At 39.2% G+C, this 22,037-nt stretch overlaps 1 protein-coding gene across 12 annotated transcripts in view; it reads left to right on the top strand.

Moving 5' to 3' along the window:
• Positions 1 to 22,037, top strand: part of LRRTM4 (leucine rich repeat transmembrane neuronal 4) — a 504,688-nt gene that overhangs the window by 58,633 nt on the left and 424,018 nt on the right. For all 12 annotated transcript variants that reach the window (XM_021374973.1, XM_021374975.1, XM_021374968.1 and 9 more), the window contains one exon: positions 12,124 to 12,216. The gene's annotated coding sequence lies outside the window, so the exon portion shown is untranslated. The remainder of the gene's footprint in view (positions 1 to 12,123; positions 12,217 to 22,037) is intronic.

Here is a 22,037-nt window from a genome sequence, read left to right as displayed (position 1 = left end):
AGGCAAAAGAAACAATAGGCCAAAGGGATGAGTATGGTAGTGATGTATCTGAGACCCCATGGCTGGTTGTTTGCAGTTGGGAATAATCAGTTTATGGTTTAGGATGGTGTGTTTTTTTCCATTAGCGGTAGAATTCCTTTACCCTGACAAGAGGTAGAAGATCATCTGCTGGCACAGAAGCATGTGTGTGAATGAATGCTCGCATGCCTGTGCTGCATGTATGAAATGAAAAGCTTTTCAGAAATGTGGAGCTTCCAAGCTTGTTACCCTTAAGAAAAATCTTAATATCACAGAACCATTAAGGCTGGCAAAGACTCCCAAGATCATCTAGTCCAACCATTCACCTACCACCAATATTGCCCACTGAGCTCTGTTCCTTAGTACCACATCTCCATAATTCTGGAACACCTCCAGGGATGATGACTCAGCCACCTCCCTGGGCTGTCTGTTCCAGTGCCTAACCACTCTTTAGTTTTTCCTAACATCCAACCTGAACCGTCCCTGCCACAACGTGAGGCCGTTCCTTCTCATCCTAGATGTTTCTGCCTGTGCCATCTTGCCATTTCCAAGGCACAGCTGCAGATCTCCATTCATATCTCTCACATTCCACTCCTTAGAAAAATAAACTTGTATTTATTTGAGGCAGTTGACCTGTTTCATGTGGAAGTGTGGTACTACTAAAGCATACCAACGTACAAAGCAAAACTCTGAAGTCTTCAACCCACCAAGGATGACTGCTCTCAGCTCTGTGGTTGTGCTTGTCTGTTTCATGTCCATGTGTTCAATTACTGTGTTTGCTAAGAATGAGGGAAAAAAGTGGGGTTTTGCTTAACTGAATAAGAAAGAAAATACCTGTTCAAAAACAAAACTACTGATTTCTGTTATATTATTCTCTAATTACTAAGCAGTTCCAAATAAGCTTTTTCTTTTTTTTTCCCACTGCCCTTGTGAGAAATGAAGCCTGATTTTCCAAGTAGCAGCAATTGATATATCATTATCTATTTTTTCCTCCTTTCTTTACAGCTGTTTAACATTGGCTCTTTGTGTTTGATCAAATATTCGGGAACAACTCAGGTCATTCTACTTAGCAATCTAGTGATCAGCAACTGCCTTCTGGGACAACTGGAGTCAAACATGTCATGCATTGTAGCAGTGCGCCGATAACTTCCCAATGGCGGGATTCATGAAATATGTAAAGAGCAAAATGTTTTAGGTCAGCTGTGCGCTGACATTAACAAGTTACTGCTCTCTAAATTAGAAGAATGATTATAGTACTAATCAAAGACAATGAACATCTTCATGTAGGCTGCAAATTCCTTTTTGCCCTGTGTCTGTGCATCTCTACGGTAGGTGTCTCTGCATCTCATGTTGATGTTTAGTGCAACCATTGGTGCAATGCCAGCAAAAGCTCATTGGTTTAAATGTTAAATGAAGTTCACAGTTGCTCATTCAGGATCTCTGGAAGGTTTTTTCATCCACTGATGCTTCTTGGATATTGAAAGAAGGGGTTTGTGGTGCAAGCTGTGCAGCAGTTTTAATTATTACAAATGTGCCTCATTTGTGAATTCTGGTGATGGAGCTTATAGCTGCATAAAACGTCCAGTACAGATCTTCTGCAGTCAAAGCTTCCCCTTAGCTTCCTGCAAAATTAAATGGGACTTTGCTGTTTAGTAGTTACATTCCCCTCTGTTAGCAGCTAATGCTGCATGTGAGCCTATCTGTGAATGAGAAACAAAGATCAATTTTTTTACTTCCAAAATATATCCAATTGGTTAAGCTGCGAGTTATAAAACTTAAATAGAAGGTTAAAACCTTAACTCTGCAACAGATGCAGCACAACAAGAAAAAAAAATGAGGTTTTAATAATGACACGAGTTTGAAATGAAAGAATTAATCGATTTGGCAATGGAAGCTAAGAGAAAGAAGTGACATAAAGCAAAGCAAAATAATTTAGGGTCTGGAAAAAATTAAAGCTGCTGGGTGAAGAAGAAAGAGTGGTAAGGTTTTGAAGTTCAGCAAGAGCTGTAAAGATTAAGATAGTAGCTTGAATATCATGAAATATTGAGGGATAGAGAACACATTCTGTGTTGACTTCCAGAATTTTCCTAACATTCTGGAGGAGAGAGAGGAAGAAAAATGGAGGGAAGTATGAAAATAAGAGAATTTAGGGCAAATTAATGAAGAATGTTTCAGAAATGCTCTTGCTCTCCGTATTTACTGCTGAATATTTAGGGGTTTCCATGATGGCTCAAGGTCAGTTTTGTAACACAAACAATGTACGTGTTTTACTTCCTTGAAGAAGATTTGCTTGGAGCTGGCCGTTGTTGGCATTACCCCCATTGGACCTGGGGAATGGCAAAGGTTTCTCTTTTGTTTACAAAGCTTACGCTGTGGCTGTTAGAGCTATCCTTCAATACATGATGAGGGACTCTTGGATTTTAACCTGGTGACGATCTAGACAGGTTCTGTTACACAGCTGTCACTCATCACAATTCAGGTGCCTATTTGCAATGCAAAGACACAGCAGAAGCATGCAGCCAGCCACTGTTTGTAGTTGTTCCAATTTTGAACTTTCTTCTTCTGTAAAGAGAAATAGTTGCAGAGTTTCGCAGTGATTTATGCCCAGACATTTTTAATCTGGGAACTCTTGAGAATTGTTTTAGTGCTATCACACCTCTCTGATTCATTTCTCTCTGGGAAATCATTTCTAGAAAGCCAAATTGCTGAGGAGAGAGATATTAGGAGAAAAGGAGGTGTTAGTGGTGAGGAAGAAAAAAAAATAACATTTGTTACCCAATAAAGATAGTGGTTTAACTGTAATTCTTAGTGATAGACCAATTTCAAATTCTGGTAGCTTCTAGTTCTCTAGGGGCTGACGGCTTGAAGGATCCAATTCTGTGAAACCTAACAAGTATGTGGTATCTGTATTGTGTATTATTTAATGTTTTTCACATGGATTTCAGTGAGCTGAGGTTTTAAGTTTTTCAGTGGGGTTACACTTCTGCTATGTGCTACATCAGAACATGACAGACAAGATGTGTTCAGGCTCCGAAAGAGCACTTGATGGTCTAAGAGCAAGACAATAATTTTATTGCTGAAATTTGTTTTCTGTGATGTGTGTCCAGAAAAGAATTTTCTAGACAAAAAGGTGCCATAGTTACTGCCCTCATAGTCTGACTGAGAATCATCAAATATGCAAGGCCCTATTGTATATTGAACTAATCTTGATTGAGAAAGTACTCAAAGAAAAACACTTATATAATGTAATTACTTCTGTTTGACCCTAGAGTTATGAAGCTCACTGGCTTCATCCTTGTTTAATTTAGTTGTGGCAAAACGAAATTGTAAAGGTCTGATTCCCATTTTTTATCAAGGCTATTATTCTGATAGAGATGCTTACTGACTTTTTGCAATGCTGGAGCGGAATAAAGGAGTTTCAGTAGAATTGAACTTTAAAGCTTGGGTGATGTATGTTTCTATTATACATTGCAATCAAGGTATACTTATTTTTATTTTATTAGCAATAAAGGATATACACAAGCAGTTGTTGAGTGGAAAACTGGAAGCACAGATTTTAGACACAAAACTGTCTGCCATTTAATACTCGTTATGAATACCTGATGTGCAAAAATCTTGTTGGCTTATTTTAATAGGTTGAAATTAATTGTTTGTCATCATAAGTATTGGCAGACATGTACACAGTAAGAGCTAATATTTCCCAAAATTTAAAATTGAGGTTATAAATATGAATTATTCTTGCTGTGGTTTAATTCTAGTTCATGCCCCTAGTTGTAAGTGACCCAGAGGTTAATAATGCTGTTAGTTATGTAAATGCCAGAACTTGGATATTTTGTCTCAGTTGTTTTAAAAATGTGGGTGCTCAATCATGTTCTTCAACAGAAATTCCAATGACTCTAGAAAAAAAAAAAGGTTTTATCACCAGTAGAAACAGTACAGTTAAAATACATATCTGAAATTCCATCAGTCTTTAATCTCTTACCTTCTTTTGACCCCCTAGGAAAACTGATGAAGGAATGCTGTAGAAATGCTCTAGCATCTGATAATTTAAGAGAATGCCTTTATTTTCTCCGGAGCCTACTAGTGACAGTATTCAGAATAGATGGCCCTGTGGTTAAGATCAATAGATATTTTCTTTTAGTGCTGATTTAGCTTTATGACTGCAAAGGGAAGCAATTAAGTCAGGCCTGGGGAACATGTAAGCATGCACACATATGCTCACAGAGGTGGCAGTTAAATGACCTGTTTTTCATGATAGTATTGAAATAGTAATGGTCGAAGTAAGTATCAGATGTCATCCAAACTGTTACCATAGTAATGTTAAAATGAGTTGAATTCCAGTCAATCAAATGAATATTCAGTTGATCCCGTTCATTTCCATAAAGAGATTGTATACTCATTTCATACTAGCACTTGGTAATATTCAAGCACAGATTGTCTACAGTTAGCCAAGAGTTCTTTATTTTTTTTCAAAGCTTTTTGTTTTTTCTTTTGTGAAAATATCATTGTTGAACATTGGCCAACTGTACTGTCATTTTATTAATTTTAGAAATCTTGATGAAGTTTTAACTCAGTGGGAAGAGAGAAATCCTTCATGAAGAGTTGCAGCCTGACCTCATTTCTTTGGAGGAAAGCAATGCCACAGGAAAAAATGTGCAGTTATGTATCTCTGGATTTTTAATGGTTGAGAATGCTGACATGTACAGGTAGATGGCCAGTTTCTATTTGATTTGTTCAAGAAGATACAAGAAACTTATAGGAGCTTTCCTGTCTTTTTGCTTTCTACTTAAAAATCTCAGATACCTGTGTTCTTTAAACCACCATAACTTGACTCTGCTTTGAGGATGGTGTTTATTTTTTTGTCCTCCTGTTTTCAGTAGCAAAGCTTTACAGATCTGTAGAAGAAGATGTGTTATGCTGAAACTTATTTCACAGCACTTCAGTTTTCTTGTACGTACTTCCAGATTCCTGAAAGGGCCAGTGTTTCCTGGTCTTGTACTGGTCACTGTTTGATGTCCATATAGTTGGTGATAACGTTCCCTCTGAGTTAATTCAGTTCTTAATGTTGGTTATGTTTATAAGCACGGGGTAGCTACTGAGTAGCCCTGTCTTGCCTGAAAGACCAGAAATGTAAATCTTACTGAAATATAATGAAAGATAGTCCATGAATTCCAGCAGACTACAGAATCCTTCTTTGAGAAGTAGCAGCTGGAAGGTAGGATGTCTTTTGAGGTTAAAAAGATGTGACAGCTTGTGACAGTGGGCAACCCCCACTACCAATACAAGCTGGAGGATGAAAGGATTGAGCACAGCTCTGCCGAAAAGGACCTGGGGGTATTGGTGGATGGGAAGCTGGACATGAGCCAGCAGTGTGCCCTCACAGCCCAAAAAGCCAACCATATCTTGGGCTCCATCAAAAGAAGCAGGGCCAGCAGGGTGAGGGAGGAGATTTTGCCCTTCTACTCCGCACTGTCAGACCTCACCTGGAGTACTGCATCCAGATGTGGAGTCCTCAGTACAGGAGAGACATAGACCTGTTGGAGCGCATCCAGCGGAGGGCCACAAAAATGATCCAAGGGATGAAACACCTCTACTATGAGGACAGGCTGAAAGAGTCGGGGCTGTTCAACCTGGAGAAGAGAATGCTGCATGGTGAACCGATAGTGGCCTTTCTGTATTTAAAGGGGAGATACAGGAAAGAAGGGGACAGACTCATAGCAAGGTCTTTTGTGAAAGGATAAGGGGAAATGGTTTCAGGCTTAAAGAGGGTAGATTTAGGTTAGATAGAAGGAAAAAATCTTTTATAGTGAGGGTGTTGAGGCATTGGCTCAGGTTGTCCAGAGTTGTGGTGGATGTCTCGTCCCTGGAGACTTGCAAAGCCAGGCTAGACCAGTCCCTGGGCAACCTGACTGAGCTGTTGATATCTCTGTGCATTGCAGAGGAGTTGGACTAGATGACCTTTAAAAGTCCCTTCCAACTCTAAGGATTCTGTGATTCTGTGATTCTATTCTATAAGTAGAGATGTCCTTTGAAGACACCACAAGAGATCATAGGATGGCTTAGGTTGGAGGGGACCTTAAAGATCATCTGGTTCCAATCCCCTGTCATGGGCAGGGTTGCCAACCATCAGATCAAGCTACTCAGGGCTCTATTCAGCCTTGCCTTGAATGCCTCCAAGAATGGGGCAACTACAGTTTCTCTGGGCAGCCTGTTCCATTGCCTCACCACCCTCTAAGTAAAAAATCTATTCCTAACATCTAATCTAAATCTCCCCTCTTTTGGTATAAAGCCATTCTCCCTTGTCCTATTGCTATCAGATAGTGTAAAAAGTCAGTCCCCCCCCTCTTGTAAGTTCCCTTCAAGTACTGGAAGTCCTCAGTGAGGTGCCCCAGAACCTTCTGTTCTCCAAGCTAAACAAGCCTAGCTCCTTCAGAATTTCTTCTAAAAGGATATAGAGATGCTGCTAACTGGAGAAAGTAACAAGTTCTTTTATCTCTTTGAGTTGCACAGGTGTGGAGATAAGTGGAAACTTGCTGCGGCATCGTTATCTTACTATGCTGCTTTAAAAACTGTGGATTTTGTTAGCAGCTATTACTAATGATAAATATTTATTTCTGCCTTTAAAAGGAACTCCACTGCTGCTGTCTTCAAAATGTCCTTGAGTAGATTTTTCGTATGACTTTAATCAAATGTCATTTTAACTCTAGTCCTATTCTGCAAATCTCTAGTGAAATTCTATTAATTTTCAATTAAACTTCAAGTAAACCAATTAGCATTTTCATTTCTACCCAGCAACAAAGGCAGAATTTGTAATGAGTCTATTCTGTTGTCCACAGAGGAATAAATGGTCTGGATAGATTTTTCCAGTGCATCCTTCTGTGAAACTTTGTCAAGTATATTACCTTTATCATTGTATCTCCTCTTTAGGCACCAAATTGGATTTATTGTGGTATACAAAACTATATTCAGCCGCTTCTTTCCATACACTGTATTTCAGTATTATTTCCATCTTCATTGCAAAGATACATATATATTTTTTTCTTGAATATTGTACAAGTGTGATTTGACAAGTCAAACCAGTACCTAGCTGAGGCAGGCACTGTGAAACCCTTCTTGTCCTGAACAGCTTCAGGACCTCAATTTGACAGAGGGCAGGAGAAGGATTTCATCTTTTCATTCTAAATACATGAATAGAAGTGTCTGAATTACCACAGCTGGAAACAGACTCAGACCCAGCACTTTTCTGTCTCCCTCCACTATTTCATCTCTCTTCTGCTTTCTCTTATTGCAACCTCCTCCTCACACAGACATGATCCCTGCCCTGAAAAGCTTCGTTATGAAGAATATATAGTCCCTGAGAGGGAATCCTGGAGTTCTTCCAGGGTGGGTATGGTGTCATAAACTTTCATCATTATTTCAAGCTTGCAGCTGTCTGTAGTGGTCTGCCTCTCCTTTAATGTTCTGCTAATCTAATCACTGGGTGCTGCAGTCTCATACCCTCACTTGTGCCAGCTCTGGTGCTTCTCTGACCCTGCGCAGAGCAGTTGCAGGTCAGTAAGCCAGCAGAAAGCTAATTGCTTTTTTTAGGTTGGGTTAGTTTTTTTTGTGCCAGGTTAGCTGGATGAAATGGATCCACTTAAGCTGCTGTGGAACTGCAGCTCAAGCCAGTGTTGTAGCCAAGCTGCGGTTACGCTCGTCTCTTCCAATATTCTTTAAACTTAAAAGTGAGAGAGAGAGTCACCCTGGCTAAGTTTCATGCTGAACATAAGCATCTGAGCCAGGAAGCTGGTCTGCAGAGGTTCTCTCAGCAATTGAGAGGACTGTGCTCTGAGGGACACGTAGAGTACTTCAGGTAGTTCCTACTGTGAAATCCTAATGACAGAGCCAGTCCCACTGACAGCAGGGGACATCCAGGCAGCACTGCCACCTATGCAAGTATTTCTGGTTAGGTTGATAATACACTAAAACCATTAATTCCTAATAAATCAACTTTTGCCTTCCCCCATTTTTAGAAGAAAACAGTCAAAAGGTTTTGGTTTTGAACAAAACCAGCCTGAAGGTGAATTCTTGGTTGAATTCTCCAGTTGGTGCCTACAGGTTGCTGTTGGGAGAGACAGCACTGCTTTGTAAACACATTCATCTGTTGCTTTTGTATGATTTTTTTCAGTTATATGAACAATGTGGGTTTTCCCAACCATCAGAGAAGTGTGCGTATGCAACATGCTGAGGCTATGATATAATAAAAGCTGTGATGTTCAGTAGAAGCTGACATAGAACATGTTTGCTCCATAATTTGGATGCTTAAAGGTGGTATACAGTGCTCAGAAGCACCCTTGTCTCCAGATAAATCCCTATTTAGGATCCCTTGACTGTTTTCCAGAGAATTCATGAGAGGGAATGGGGAGAAGAAATAACATTTTATACATTTTGACAAGCTTTACCAATAAATACCAAGCGAGAGCACCTCTGTTGCGTATCCCTTGCTTTGATGTGCCAGGCCCCCTGCAGGCCTCATTTGGAAATTAAAATCCACTGGTTGCACTTGTTAGATTTTGCATCAACTGCTGTCGGTGTACCTAACCTGTGAACAAGCCAAAGAATGAATAAAGGGTTAAACTGCCAGGTTTGGGCCTTCAGGAAGGCTGTGGCTGGAGCTCATGGTAGTGTGGGTGAGCGATCTCACTGCAGACAGCTGTGTGGGGCCTCCTTGGCTCTGATGATGCTTGGGTGCTGCTTGGACTTGGATGAGCTGGCTGGTATTTGGTGAAGGAATGTCTGGATATTAGAGCTCCTACAGCTTGCACAGCCTTCATCTGGTTTTGCTCCCACCTCTAAGAAACAGTTGGTGGCAGCACCTGAACAGGAGAGAGCAAAGCTGCAGGCATTATTTCCTGGCCTCCTCTCTGAAACAATAGTTATTGTTACCGAGAATCTTACCCAAGAAAATTCTCCAAACCAAATGATGGTTTAGAAAGCCAGCACTGGGTTTTTGCAGCACTGGGTGCATGGGGATCTCTCCACAAAGCATGCACACCCCAGAGCTACATCACCCCCATTAGATACATTCATCATACGAATCTTCATACGATTTCCCACCTATTCCCAGAATGATCAAACACATTAAATTTAACGTTGCACCTGCTCTGTTCAATCGAGGGGTTCTTGCCAGGGGTCTGCATTAGTAGATGGTACAGATGTTGAGGTAGGCAGATTGCTCTTTGGGCCTCCCCTCAATGTTTGCTCACAGGAACCTGTTTTCATCTGTCAGGAGTACCAAGGGGTCTGTTCTTCAAATACTAACTAAATTGCATAAGTCTTTGGCATCAGTCTCACATTCCCGCAGCTTGTGCTGGGTGGAATTGCAGGGTTTTGGTTGTGATGGGGGCTGCAGTGTTGTGAGAGGTGTGCTGGGGGTGGGCTCGGAGCAAGCATGGCTGCTGTCCACCCAAACTTCAACTCTGAGGAGAAAGGCTTGGGTCAGGACAGAAGACTTGAAAGGAGATGCTGGTGCCAAGGAAGAAGTGAAGACAGATCTCCAGAGGGAGATACACAGGGAAAGATGGGAAGAGGCCTCCACCGTGGCTCCCTGAAGGGGCTGCACGTTGTGACAGGATGAGCGTGGAAGAAGATGGGAAGAAGGAGCAGCAAAAGAAGGAAACAGCCCTGACCCCAACCATGAGGCAACGCTCCTTGCCTCAGCAAGTGGCAGAATGTAACATGGGGAAAGGATTGGAGGCTGCAGGGAGAGCGTAGTGAGGTTTGCAGTGAAGCTGGGGTGTTTTCTCAAGTCCTTTCTTAATTTTTGGTTATTTCTCTGTGCCAGAATCAGTAGTTAAAATTTATGCTGGTTGGTAATAAATTAAGAGAAATCCCCTGACTTGAGCTAGTTTTTGCCTCTGACTCTAGCCCAGGATTCAAACATGGAAAAAAAAAAAAAAAAAGAGTGCCAAAGACCCAGGAGAGATTTCATTGTTTGCAGGTGCAAAGATAAAGTTCTCAGAAGCTCCTAAGCAAGTCTCAGTGGGATGCGCCAGTTGTTAAGACACTCAACTCTTTAAAATTTTATTTGTTGAAACTATCAAGAAACGAAATACTCATAAACAGCAAAATGTTTGTGTTTAGAAGCCCTAAATGTGTTTTGTTGAACCAAGCCTGCTGGTGGGACTAGAAGGAATGAATGGTGTTTTACTGACACATTTGTCCTTCTCATTACAGCTGCTGCAGACCAGCATGCTAATTAAAAATGGCTGTAACTTCCTTGTAGAAATAGAGCAAAGAAAGTGTTTGAGCAAAAAGGGATTTTTACAATGCTGTTAAGGCAATAGAGGAAAGGAGAAAATTGAGAGTTCATGTTACTATTCGTAAGAACGTAGTGAGAAGGAAAATGCAGCAAAGATATATTTCAGCCAAGAGATTAGGCAGGTTACCAGAGGAAGTACAGTTTCTGATTGGCCAAATGTCTGTCCTGAAGATTGAAAAGCAAAACTTAAGGGTAATGAAAACACTTGGCTGCATCTTTCTGATGTCCAAGTCAGCAGGATTCACCAAAACGTAGAGCAGTACGTGGCAACAACACATGCAATCTTGTGTTGTGGAGATGTGACTGACTGCTAATCAGCCAAGAGTTGCTGTGTATTCCACCTACTGTAAGTGAAAATATTTCTGCTCAGCACCTATGCCCTAGGGCAGGCATCCAAATGACATGCAAGTGGGCAACATGACAATTAGTGAGCTATTCTAGGCGAGTAATACATGCTGAGCATGATAAAATTGAATTCACCTCTCTGAGTCTATGTGGTTCTTTTGGATGACTTTTTCCTTGAGGTAGTATTTCAGTTTTAATATACCTACTAAATCACTTAAAAATTTCTTTATACTATTAACAAAACTACTAAGTAATGTGATGAGGCAAAAGGTCGAACGTGTTCAATCAAAGGTTGAGGTTTAGAGGTTCTTGTTTTTGTTTTGCTTTTGCCCATAAAACTGTGTTGGTCTTGGTTCAATCTCAGCAAGTGATTCCTGAGTTATGCTGCTGCAACAGGGAACAGCATCGTCTTTTAAGAAATAAGTTCTCTACAAATCCTTTTACATTTTCTTTTAGCATTTGTTGCAGCAAAAAGGGCTATGCAGGGTATTAATGCCACCAGTAACAGAATTGACCTTACATTTGACAGAAAGCCATTTCAGATTAGTTTTGAATCACATTTCTTTGTATGATAGAGGCTAAACTTGAAAGAATTTGGTTTTTGTTTCTTAGTTCTGGAATCCTAAGTATGAACAGGAGGTGCTATTTTATATAAACCTAAGGAATTTCTTGCAAGTCTTGGTCTGTATGTGCTTCTGTTATTTTAACAGTGACATAATGTATAGTGTTATGTTGCAGATTATGGAGATAGGCCGTTATGTGGGAAAATCCTAAGGCTTTGTTCTTACTTTTGGATCTAATATTCCAGGGGGTTTGAAAGTAGAGAAATATTTTTGATTTAAATATTAAGAAAACAATTACATTCAGTAATTGAAAACAGTTACCATCTCAGTGGTATCCCAGAGATCTTGCCTATCTCCTGACTTGTTCTCATCATCTTTATTAGAGTGAACTTGGCTCAGGATGCTGCTGTTTGGATATAGCAATACCTTGTGCTTTAGACTACCTACATAGTGAATTATTTAAAATTGATGGCCCTTTGGAGACTAACAGCAGAGCTGTGACCTCTGGTATTTGGAGCTATCAGTAATAATAATAATTTGGGAGACACTCTGTGGTCCTCAATGAAAGTGAATGTGTAATTAGATATTTGAATTAATTGTGTTGTGCTTGAGCTAACAGAGATGCCAAAGAGCTAAAATTCCCCAGGGACTCATGACGAGTTGGTGGCAGAGCTTAAAATAAAACACAAATATATTTCCCTCTTTGCCTTTCCTTTGCCACCAGGCAAAACTGGTAGTTGTTCTTATTTTATTTTATTTTATTTTATTTCTTAAGGAGGTGCCATATGTTCCAAAATACAGGTTAGGCAAAATGCCAAGCATGGAAGGAAAAACAGCTTTGCATCACTAGTGTTTGCTTTACATTGTCCTCAATGTTTTTCTGTCTGCTTCCCACAGACTGGGAGGGATGCTCTTCAATGGAAAATTCACTGTGTGGTCAAAGAGCAGAAGAGTCTGCAGAGAGCTCTATTTGTGCATTCTGCATCGAAGGTATGTCATATTAACACACTTCTGTAAATCAATTTAATTTATGTAATCGAGGTGACAAATTAGAGAAAACAACCCAGTGACAAACTATTGTAATTATAGAAAATCATCCAGTGAACTAATTGAAGTAACAATCTATCAACAAAATTTATACATTTAAACTGCTTGCTACATGCAGCAATTACACATGGTAAAGCTGGTGAAACGCTGTATCCTCCTTTACAAGAGGAGAAATGAGTGGAAGTCTGAACCTTTCAGTGCTCACTTTTGGGACCTTACGCAAAGGGAAGTTTGCGTCATGCTTTTGTTGCTGCTTAATGCAGTCAGTTGTAGGCAGAAACTCTTTGCTTTGAACATTGGGTGAGGTCTTAGATCTCCTAGTGAACTCCTTGGAAAGTATTCTTGTATGTGTTCCAGGAACAATTAGTGTCATGAGTTTTAATAGTTGATAAACGTATCTTATGTTGATGTACAGTGCTTCCCCCAGGATGTGCTTGCAATATTAATTTCTGAGCAGTGATAATCATAGTTAACTGACCAATTTTAATAATGAATCGTTATCAATGATTACTATTATTGATCATTTTCAGTAAATAAGATATTTACTTGCATTTGAGACAACTTCGTAATGCTCACCCCTCACATAAGGAAAAATGAGTGGGAACAGAGGTAGCTCTGCTTAGCTACAGTTATTTTTGACGTAATGTATAATTGCATGTATAATTCCATTTAATTCTGTGCAAATGCAGTAAACAGGACAAAGTGCAAGCATGACTTCTCTTCTGTGAGTATCCCAACCTTCTGACACAGTCCTGATAACTGGAATGCAACAGATTAAGCTTTCACCTTTGTGCTTGTGCCCTAGTCTATAACTAGACCCATCAAGAGCATTAAGCCTCTTTGCACAATAAACAGCATTAATAATTCGAATAAAGGTGAAAAAATGGATGGAAGAACACCACTACTTTACTTTGAAACTACATGGGAATGCTAGGGAAGAAACACCCCTTGCTGCAAAGTTAATAGAAACTGTAACACTAATAATGCTCCATGTAAACGCTTTGCAGGAAGCTGATGGTATAAACAGAAGGGAGGTGGAAAATGCTTGTGGGAACTTGTTCAGGTTCCCAGCAGCTAGACTTTTTATTATCTTTACAACACACACTGAGACAGTATCAAAGATAATGCCAAGACACAGTGGCCATGATAAAGCATTTAGACACGTGTTCTTTGCTTGAAAAAGAGTACAGAAGAGAGAAGAGATTATGAACTTCAAAGTGCTGCCTTTAAGCTAGGAATATTTATACTCTAGTTGTCAGAAAACCATTCTTCCGTTGTTAACACAGGAGCAATGTTCACTTGAGCCAAGTCTCTAAATGAAAGCTCTAGCGATAGCCAGTCTTGAATCTTTGCTTTGAGTCTTGGCAATTAGACTGCTGGGGTGGTACTGATGTCAAACATCATTAGTGCAATAATTGTATGTATGTGTGCAGCAGTTGCTTCAGCTGTGGCTTTGCTCTCTAGGTACGTATACCACAGCTACAAACACTGCTAACAGGTTGTTTTTAAGACTTCAGAGAAGCTAAAGTGAGCTGAGATGGTTCATTCCTCAGATGTTTCACATTCTCCTTCAGGAAATTGCCATTAAATGACAGAAATGCTGACAAATTGATGGCTAGGATAGAAGATACCACATTTTTTTTCACCAAGGGAGAGCAGTTAGGAGGAGCCTAACTATTAGAGAGTGTCTGAAGGAGGGCTAAGAAGATGGTGGAGGCTCTAGAGGGCAAGACATGTGAGGAGGGGCTGAGGTCCCATGGTTTGTTTGGCCCACAGAAGAGGAGGCTGAGTGAGGGGAGGCCTCATGGCGGCCTGCAGCTCCTCACAGGGAGCAGAGGGGACAGCATGGAGCTGCGTTAGGAGAGAGTCAGGCTCTGAAAGTAATGCCTGCTAGTTTATTATGTTGGCCCATGACATCAGAGGCGGGTGTTGGTGGTATAGCAGTAAAAGTTGAAACTTCTGCCAATATTCCATTATGTTTTGTTGCTGTGAGACAGACGGCAGCAAGAGGGGCAGTGTGACAAAATGGAATCTGGCATGGAAGTGAGTATGAAACAAAGGTGTGGAACTGATTCTTCCATGCAGAAAAAAAATGGCACCCATTGACATTTATTGATGTTTGCTGAATGTTTATGGAGACCAAAGAGTGGATGTGAGCACAGTGAAGCTGTGGGTGTTGTGTTTCAGCAGTAGTGACACTGACAGTGGGTCACCTTTGCTGGTACATATTTGTATGAGCACAGTATGCAGGCTCTTGTTTATTGCTGGTGAAAATGCACAGCTAATGGTGGTGACTATGTTGAAAAACAGTGTTTTGTAGCTAAGAATTTTCTCTATCAAACATTGTTATTGTGCTCTCCATCTTGGATGTAGTTTCCATGGAAACAAATAGGAGGCATTACTTTTGGAGCAATGTCTGTATGTTTCTAACCCATGGAGAGGTAGCTAAGACATCTAAAACTAGGGATCAGATCAGAAGTGTGAGGATAGCTCCATACTTAAAAAAGGTTTGAGTTTTTTTTTCTTCTTTTAACAGTTTTGCATGCCTGGAGTATAACACTGAGAACACCATTCTGTAGGTTTTATAGCTTAATGTATCTTGCTGTGTGGTTTGGTGAGAAGCAGGTTAAATGCTTTCAAAATACGATCTACTAAGCAGCTTCTCTCACGGCATCAAAGCTACAGCACTGGGTTTTGTGGGGAGGGGATGCTGGCAAGGGGTAGAGATGAATTGTTTATTGTCATCATTGAATGTGCAATATTGCTAGGAGGTCTCTGTTCAAGGGAGGGTTTTTCCTGTAATTCTGTGAACGTTTGTGGAAAGCAAACCCTTCAAAAAAGGATCCCCCAGGTGCTGAAAACCAAAGAAAAGCAGAGATCATTGTTCAATTAATTTTTTCAATGGAAACAGAATTAGGATGCTGATTGATAATACTTCTACAGATGATTTTATTTAAGACTACTGAGCTAATTTTACTGACTTATTCAGAATGTTACTTCCTAACTAGTTCAATTTAAATCAGTAAAGTGTATGGATGTTTAACACTTCTTCATCTTGAAGCATTCACATCATAATTCTCTTTGCCCTTGTATTTAGTACCTGGGCAGTTGTCATGAAAATATATTGGACCATTTGAGTGATTCCCTGCTATACCGTTCTCATATTCACTGGCACAATTTGGCTCGCTCTCCTCTTTGTGATAAGATTCATGGTTGGAAACTTTCTGTGGTCTAGGTGTTTTTTACCTTTGCTATTTTGATATGTATCTGCAGAGAGAAATAGGCAATGTTTAGCCTTTCAGTGAAAGCTAAATCTTACTTTTGTAAGAATTATGCAAACACATTTAACTTGTTTACTGAACACCTATTCACAAAGCTCTGAGTTACACATTTGACTTCTACTGCAGTGTAAAGTGGAAATGAACACAGGGATAGAAGTGGGAGAATAAAAAAGGAAGGTTGATAAAAGTGCCATTTCTCCCCCCTTAAGAACAAAGCTGTTTTACTCTTGGCCACAAACCCTTTCTTTCTTGGTAATATATATTTAGAATGATTTAAGAATACTTAAGCATTTTAGATGCATATTGCAGTATTTCTGAAGCTGCGCTCTTTTTGTATGGCTTAGAATAAATGAAGTACTATCTTAGGTATTGGCCTCCATTACTGTACTATCTGAGCAACTCTTAATCTTATAATGTTCTTACTATGACAACACCTCTGTGACTTAAGGAAGTTCTATTCTCCTTTTCAGAAGTGAGGAACTAAGGAACGAAGAGATTCAAATGGAGGTTTTCTTTTTATGCTCTCTGTCTTGATTTGAGTGAGAACTGTTTTCTGTCTCCTCTGTTTGTATGTAAGTTTGCTAGTGGTGCAGTAGTAATTGTGGCAACACAAAATTGCTTAAAAAAATAATTTGGGGAAGTCAATGATTAATGAATGCCTTGAGTCAACTCAATGAAAGTGGAATCCTTTTTTTTAAATTATTTTTTATCGTTACCTGAAAACTAAGGGGAAAGTAAAGGGAAAAATATCTGTCACAAATGTTTGAGTTTGAAATATGAAGATTTGAAAGATGTGCTATAAGTTGTTTTTGGTAAGGAGGATTCCTGAACCGATATGAATTTATCCTTTCTGTAAAAGGCAATCACAGCCTGAACTGCTATGGAGAGGAACTAACTGAAATTAGGGGGATTGTATGACATAGCGCTTGGGATACCTCACTGACACTTTTTGCTTCAAAATCTGAAATAATTTAAAGTGATTTCTCTAAATATGATAGAGGAAATATAAAAACTTTAAAGTAGAAGCATGTATCACATTAGGTCATCGTTCTACTGGGATTTATCTGGCTTTGTTTAGGAAAAAAAACCTCATATTCGTTATGCCTATTCCCAGGCATAGTAATCTGTGAATGGCCAACTGCTTACAGTTTACTGAGGTTTGTTGGGCTCTTGAATAGAATTGAATTTGTTTTTATGTGGTTGCTCTCTAGAAGGAGAACATGCACAGTTTGGGTTCTTGTTCTGCATACATACTGACAAAGCTGCCAGGATACCACCATCCCTTTCTTCTCCCCGAGCTGAGCTGGCAGCTCTTCAAAATGCCTATAGAAATATATTAATTTCTGCTACCTTTGTCATATAAGTTGACTGTACATTCCCAATGGAGCCCTGATTTCAGGTGTGATTTCTTATTGCTAATAAACTGTACAAATGGCTTATGATTTTCATTATACATGGTTTGAACTCTGTGATATTTTTGACCTAGAAACAAGAAAGCTTGCAGCAATGCCTGAAGTCTTAGTACAATGTATTACTTCAGAGTCCCAGGAAGATAATTTTTTTTCCCAGGTCAGCAGATGCTTGTAGGTTTTGATAGATATTATCAATAATGTCTCTAAAAATGAATTATGAGTTGCTAAAGGAACAGAATACATATACTCTTAAGTCTTTGGGGACTCAGCTGCATAGTCCCGGAGCAGTTTTTGAAAGGAGGTTATAAGAATCAGAGGAGCCTTACTGCTTGCATTAGCAGTGCTAATGTGGAGTGCATGTTGCAGGTATTCATTGGTGTACTCATATTAACTACAGATGTTGTATCAGTGTGTTTGGTTTTTAAAAAGAATTCATCAAAATATGAATTCTCAAAGGAAATGACTCTTATCTGAAAATAAAAAAGGTCTGCTTTTCTGCAGTATGAAGAAATATTTCCTAAATATAGCACAGACAGTATCCCTTCAGTACTGTTCTGAGTTTTCTTGTATGTGTCCAATGAAAGTGGAACTGAGATGAGAGTCTATTCCATAGCTTTCTATTGCTATCTTTGCTAGGGGTCTGCTTTGAGGTGTTGATCAAGTCAGTTCACTTGGGTTTACTTCCATATTTAGTCAGTGGAAAGGATAGTAAGCCATTCTGTTTGTGCCTGAGAAAATGAAAGAAGGCTAATGATGTCAGTTTTTATCAGCGGAGATAAGAGGTTGTCTTCAGTATCATCTGTTCTCTTTGTCAGATTTGCAGCCTTTTCCCAGTGCTGAAATCCAGCCTTCTCCAGTACAGCCTATGTAAAACGAATTCAGTTCTCTTTTCCACTCAGGCTGTATTTTTAGGACACCTGATGGGTCTTGCTACTTTTCTCTGGACTTTTTCAGTTGGTATGCATCATTTTTTTTGTCTCTTCTGTCCAAAATAAATGCAGGCTGTAGACAAATTAGTACCACTGTTGGACAGAGCAGTGCCTTGTGTCTCCGGCTTCTGTAGTCAGCACCTTCTGACATGAATGAGCTTTAAAGAGAAAGTCGCTGGTCTCTGACAGTTGGGACACCTTAAGTGAATAAGTGTTGCTAAGAGCTTTTATTCTTTTCAATAATTTGGCTTCATGCAGCTATGAAAGTTGTTTTTTCCATTTCTATACTTTCAGTGCAGCGGGGAAGCAGAGGGGAAAGGTCCTTCTGAATACAACAGTAGAAATTAAACTTAGGTTGTTTGAACAGGGTCAGTTACAACGTGCTTTCAAGTAGCACAAGGCACAGTATGAAACTGAAATAATGTACTGTTTTTAAACTAATGGAAATGGAGAAAACTTAAGTTTTAACAGCAAAAGGTGAATTTTATGAGGATTTATTTAACATTTCTAACACTTTCTATACCATTGAGTAGTGCAGATCATTTTGGCACTGCAGTTCCATTAAAGGTGCATACAGTTTTTGGGGTAATGCAGTGTGTGGGATAGTATGGTGCAATTAAAACCTTGGATATAGAAGGGTAAATGTGAAGAGTAGTTTCTGAATGTCGAAGGAAAGAATGCACTAAGTCTAACTAAACCTGTTCAGAGGTTTACTGTGCTTTTTGCTATATACACTAATTAGATCAAACAGAGCTGCGTAATGTCATGACTAAGCAAGCAGCATATCTGGTGCTTCAGACAGCTTTCTACATAAAATTTTTTGTAGGCTATTCATGGTCTATAGTACAATTACCTCCCAAGGAGAAAACAGAAGAGGGAGAGAGAAAAAAAATTGTTCAAGACAGACTGCATACCTAATCCGAGTGCAGCAAATCCAATGCATACATATTTGATAAGAGTAATTAAGCATCCTTTGAGATCCGTTTAGGCCCATTTTATCTGCAATAGAAAGCAGTCTACTGTAAAACCTGATCTAAGAGTCACTTGTAAGCATCATTGTCTTTTCTTTGGCTCATGCAACATACAACAAGCCACGTGTTCTGAATAGGAGCAAAGCAAAGAAAAATAAAGTTTTACATCAAATTTTCAAAGTTGAGCTAACTGTTTTTGTGAGAGTGATGGTATTTTCAATAGAAAACCACATTTTTGAAACAAGAAGTCAAGTCTTTAAGAAAAAGTTTGCATTTTGTTTCAAAAATCACATTGAAACATAGCTTCAATTTGGCTGGGAAAAAAACCCAACAACTTAGATTTGGATATGATACTCCAGTTTCAATGAGTTCTTATTTTCTTTCATGTGATGAGTGTTGCAGACAGCATTTTTGATACTATTGTGTCCAGAAAGTGTCATAATATTTTTTACCTAAAATTAGAGGGAAAAGAAAGGAAAAAAAGAAAGAAGGGAGACTATGCCAACATTATTGCATCTTTCTTTGAGAAAATTCAACGTATTCTGGGTTGGTTGCAACTGTACCTTGAAGGGTATCTCAAGTTTAAGAGAGGCTGCGAATGCTCAATGTTGAAGACAGAGCTTGGAAAGTAGTTTGAAATGCCTAGCAGCAGCCATATCAAACCCCAGTAACATGAGCATGGCTGTTGTTGCTCTTTGAAACATTTTCAATTCAATGAAACATCAAAAAAAAAAAAAAAAAGAACAAAATACCATGCAGTGAGTAACGAGCAGCACTAATAAACTATTTTGCCCAAGCTTCTGTATGCAGCACCTGAATTGAAGTTGCATGGTAAGCTTGGAGGCATATTTTGAGAAGCGATACTGAGTATGGAAATATTGCAAAGCTTTTAAGCTCTAGGAGTTCATAAGTTTTCCCCTTGTCTCTTTATTCTGGCAGTAGCCATTTACAACTGCCTTTTTTAGCCACAGGAAAGCCCATCTCTTGAACTGAAGAGGTAGGTGAAATGTATTCCCTCTAAAGGCAACATCTGTGCTTCCCTGTGAATCATCAGCCAGAAAGGGTGCTGTATATGCTAATCAGCCTAGCTGTGTTAATGGTGAGGAATGATAATTATTTTCAGGTAGGAGGAGGTGCTGTTTGACACCTAGGGAAATAAAACTGAAGCCATCAATTATTGTAGGCACCTCCAAAGACACGCTGATATGAATTGTCTTTGTTTCTGTTTAGCTGCTTGCCTGAATGTGTTTTGATTTAAAATAAAATTGAGTAAAACAATACACATCAGTAAAGTCTTCTGTTAAGCAGAATTAAGTAATAATAAGAGTTTGGAAATCAGTGTACAGTGTTGCTAATGATTGGAAAGAAGATACTGTATGTTGAAGTAATTGCAGTAAACAGCCCAAATGGAAAAAAAAGATTTTCAGCCACAAAGCTCCGTGCTTTCAGCTTGTTTCTACCTCAGTCTGTTAATTGCTTTATTAATTTATTTATTTGCATTCTGTTAAAGCCTGATGTTTACCACCTAGGTAAGCACTTCTTTGTGCCAGGCACAGAGAAAATAATCCTCTTTTCTGAAAGACATCCTAAACCTCTGTGCCTCATTTGTGTGGTTAATAGAACCTTTTGTGTAGCATTGCAATTTCAGGTACTGCTTTTTCCAGCCCATCTCGGTTTCCATTGAAATCAGCCCAAGCCACATACTGGGTTAATGGCAGAGCCAGCAAATTATCCCTGATGTGTTGTCTCTCTAGAGCTTTGGGAAAAAAAAGCAGGGTTTGGGCACAGGCATTTTTGCCTGAGTTTAAGGGGAGGCACATGCCTTCAGCACAGGATTCTTGGACTTAAGGTAAAATAATATTCACATGTTAACATTCTTCAGTAAGTAACAAAGTTTTCTCATGGATTATAGATTTCTGTCTCGTTCTACTAGTTCCATAGTGCTGAAGCCTTTGATGTTGAAGTGAAACCACGATGTTCATGCTGAATATTATACATCCCTCCAGAACTTTGAAATAAAGATGACCTTCCAGGTGCTAGCAACTGATAAAATTGATTTATTTTATAACTTTGTGTGGACACACCTGACAGTAAATGGGAGATTGCTGGATTGAAAAAAATAAACCGTTTCACACCATCTGTGGGATAGTGCAGTGTGAAGGGTGTGAGCAAGACCTTGTGTCCTAGTAATGCAATGGTCTGTGAATGTTTTTCCATGTTCTAATTTCAGCCTTAAGAATTGGTTTTGGTAGTTTGTAAGCCTCTTGTTGTTTGACTGTCAGAGTTTTGTACTGCGAATACCAAAGATGGATGTGCTGTGGGATGCTAGCAAGAGATCCAAATGACAGGCATTTAATTCCTCACGATGGTGAGTTTTGCTCAAGCAAATGCTACGCTGGATGCTGTATGGGGATACATTCTGGCAGTGTAGGGGAATAGATATTTTAGATTGGATACTAGATACAACACGATTGTGCTTTTTACCTTCAGCTGCCGAATGGACCCTCCTGAGGCTATGGATGGACCAGCTCTTGAAGGTATCCTGGTAATGTAATGTTCAATGTCTGGTGCTTGAACAACATCAGTTATGTTTGCATGGCTTTGTGGCATGTGTATAGACACTAAGTCAGTGGTGAAACTTGGGTATGAGAAATATTACATTTTTTCACCATTGTGATTCAGAATCCTCTGCATGCCAAGTAATAGATGGGAATATAAAATATTGAATCTGTTCATCTTTTATGGCCTTGGCAATAATAAAAGATCCCCTCCGTGTAATGTTAGAGTGTTGAAATATATATTCAATATCTCCCATAAATTAGTTAGTGGGTTTTTGTAGATGTTGAATTCCAGTTTGAAAAAAGTAGGGAGGAATAAAAAGAATTACTTTTTGAACTAAAAAATTTATTCATCCAAGTAAATGTTACATCCACGTATGATTACGTAACTCGGATCAATAATGTAGCTAGTCTATTTCTAATATCAAAATGACAGAGTGAATAATTTGAAGAATTGAAATGCTATTGATTTACGCAGCAAGTACAATTAAAATAAAGTAATTCAAACTCCTTAGGGTCTGTTGGAACTGTTTCGAATGTGCCTCCTCTTGGGTGACAAAGAATGAAAGAATAACTGATTTCGGACCTGACAGTCTGTGTACTTATGTGCGCT

This window comes from Numida meleagris, chromosome 21 (genome assembly GCF_002078875.1).
Source record: "Numida meleagris isolate 19003 breed g44 Domestic line chromosome 21, NumMel1.0, whole genome shotgun sequence".
Classification (NCBI taxonomy): domain Eukaryota; kingdom Metazoa; phylum Chordata; class Aves; order Galliformes; family Numididae; genus Numida; species Numida meleagris.
The sequence above is the reverse complement of the archived record's forward strand: the minus strand, read 5'-3'. Positions and strand labels throughout refer to the sequence as shown.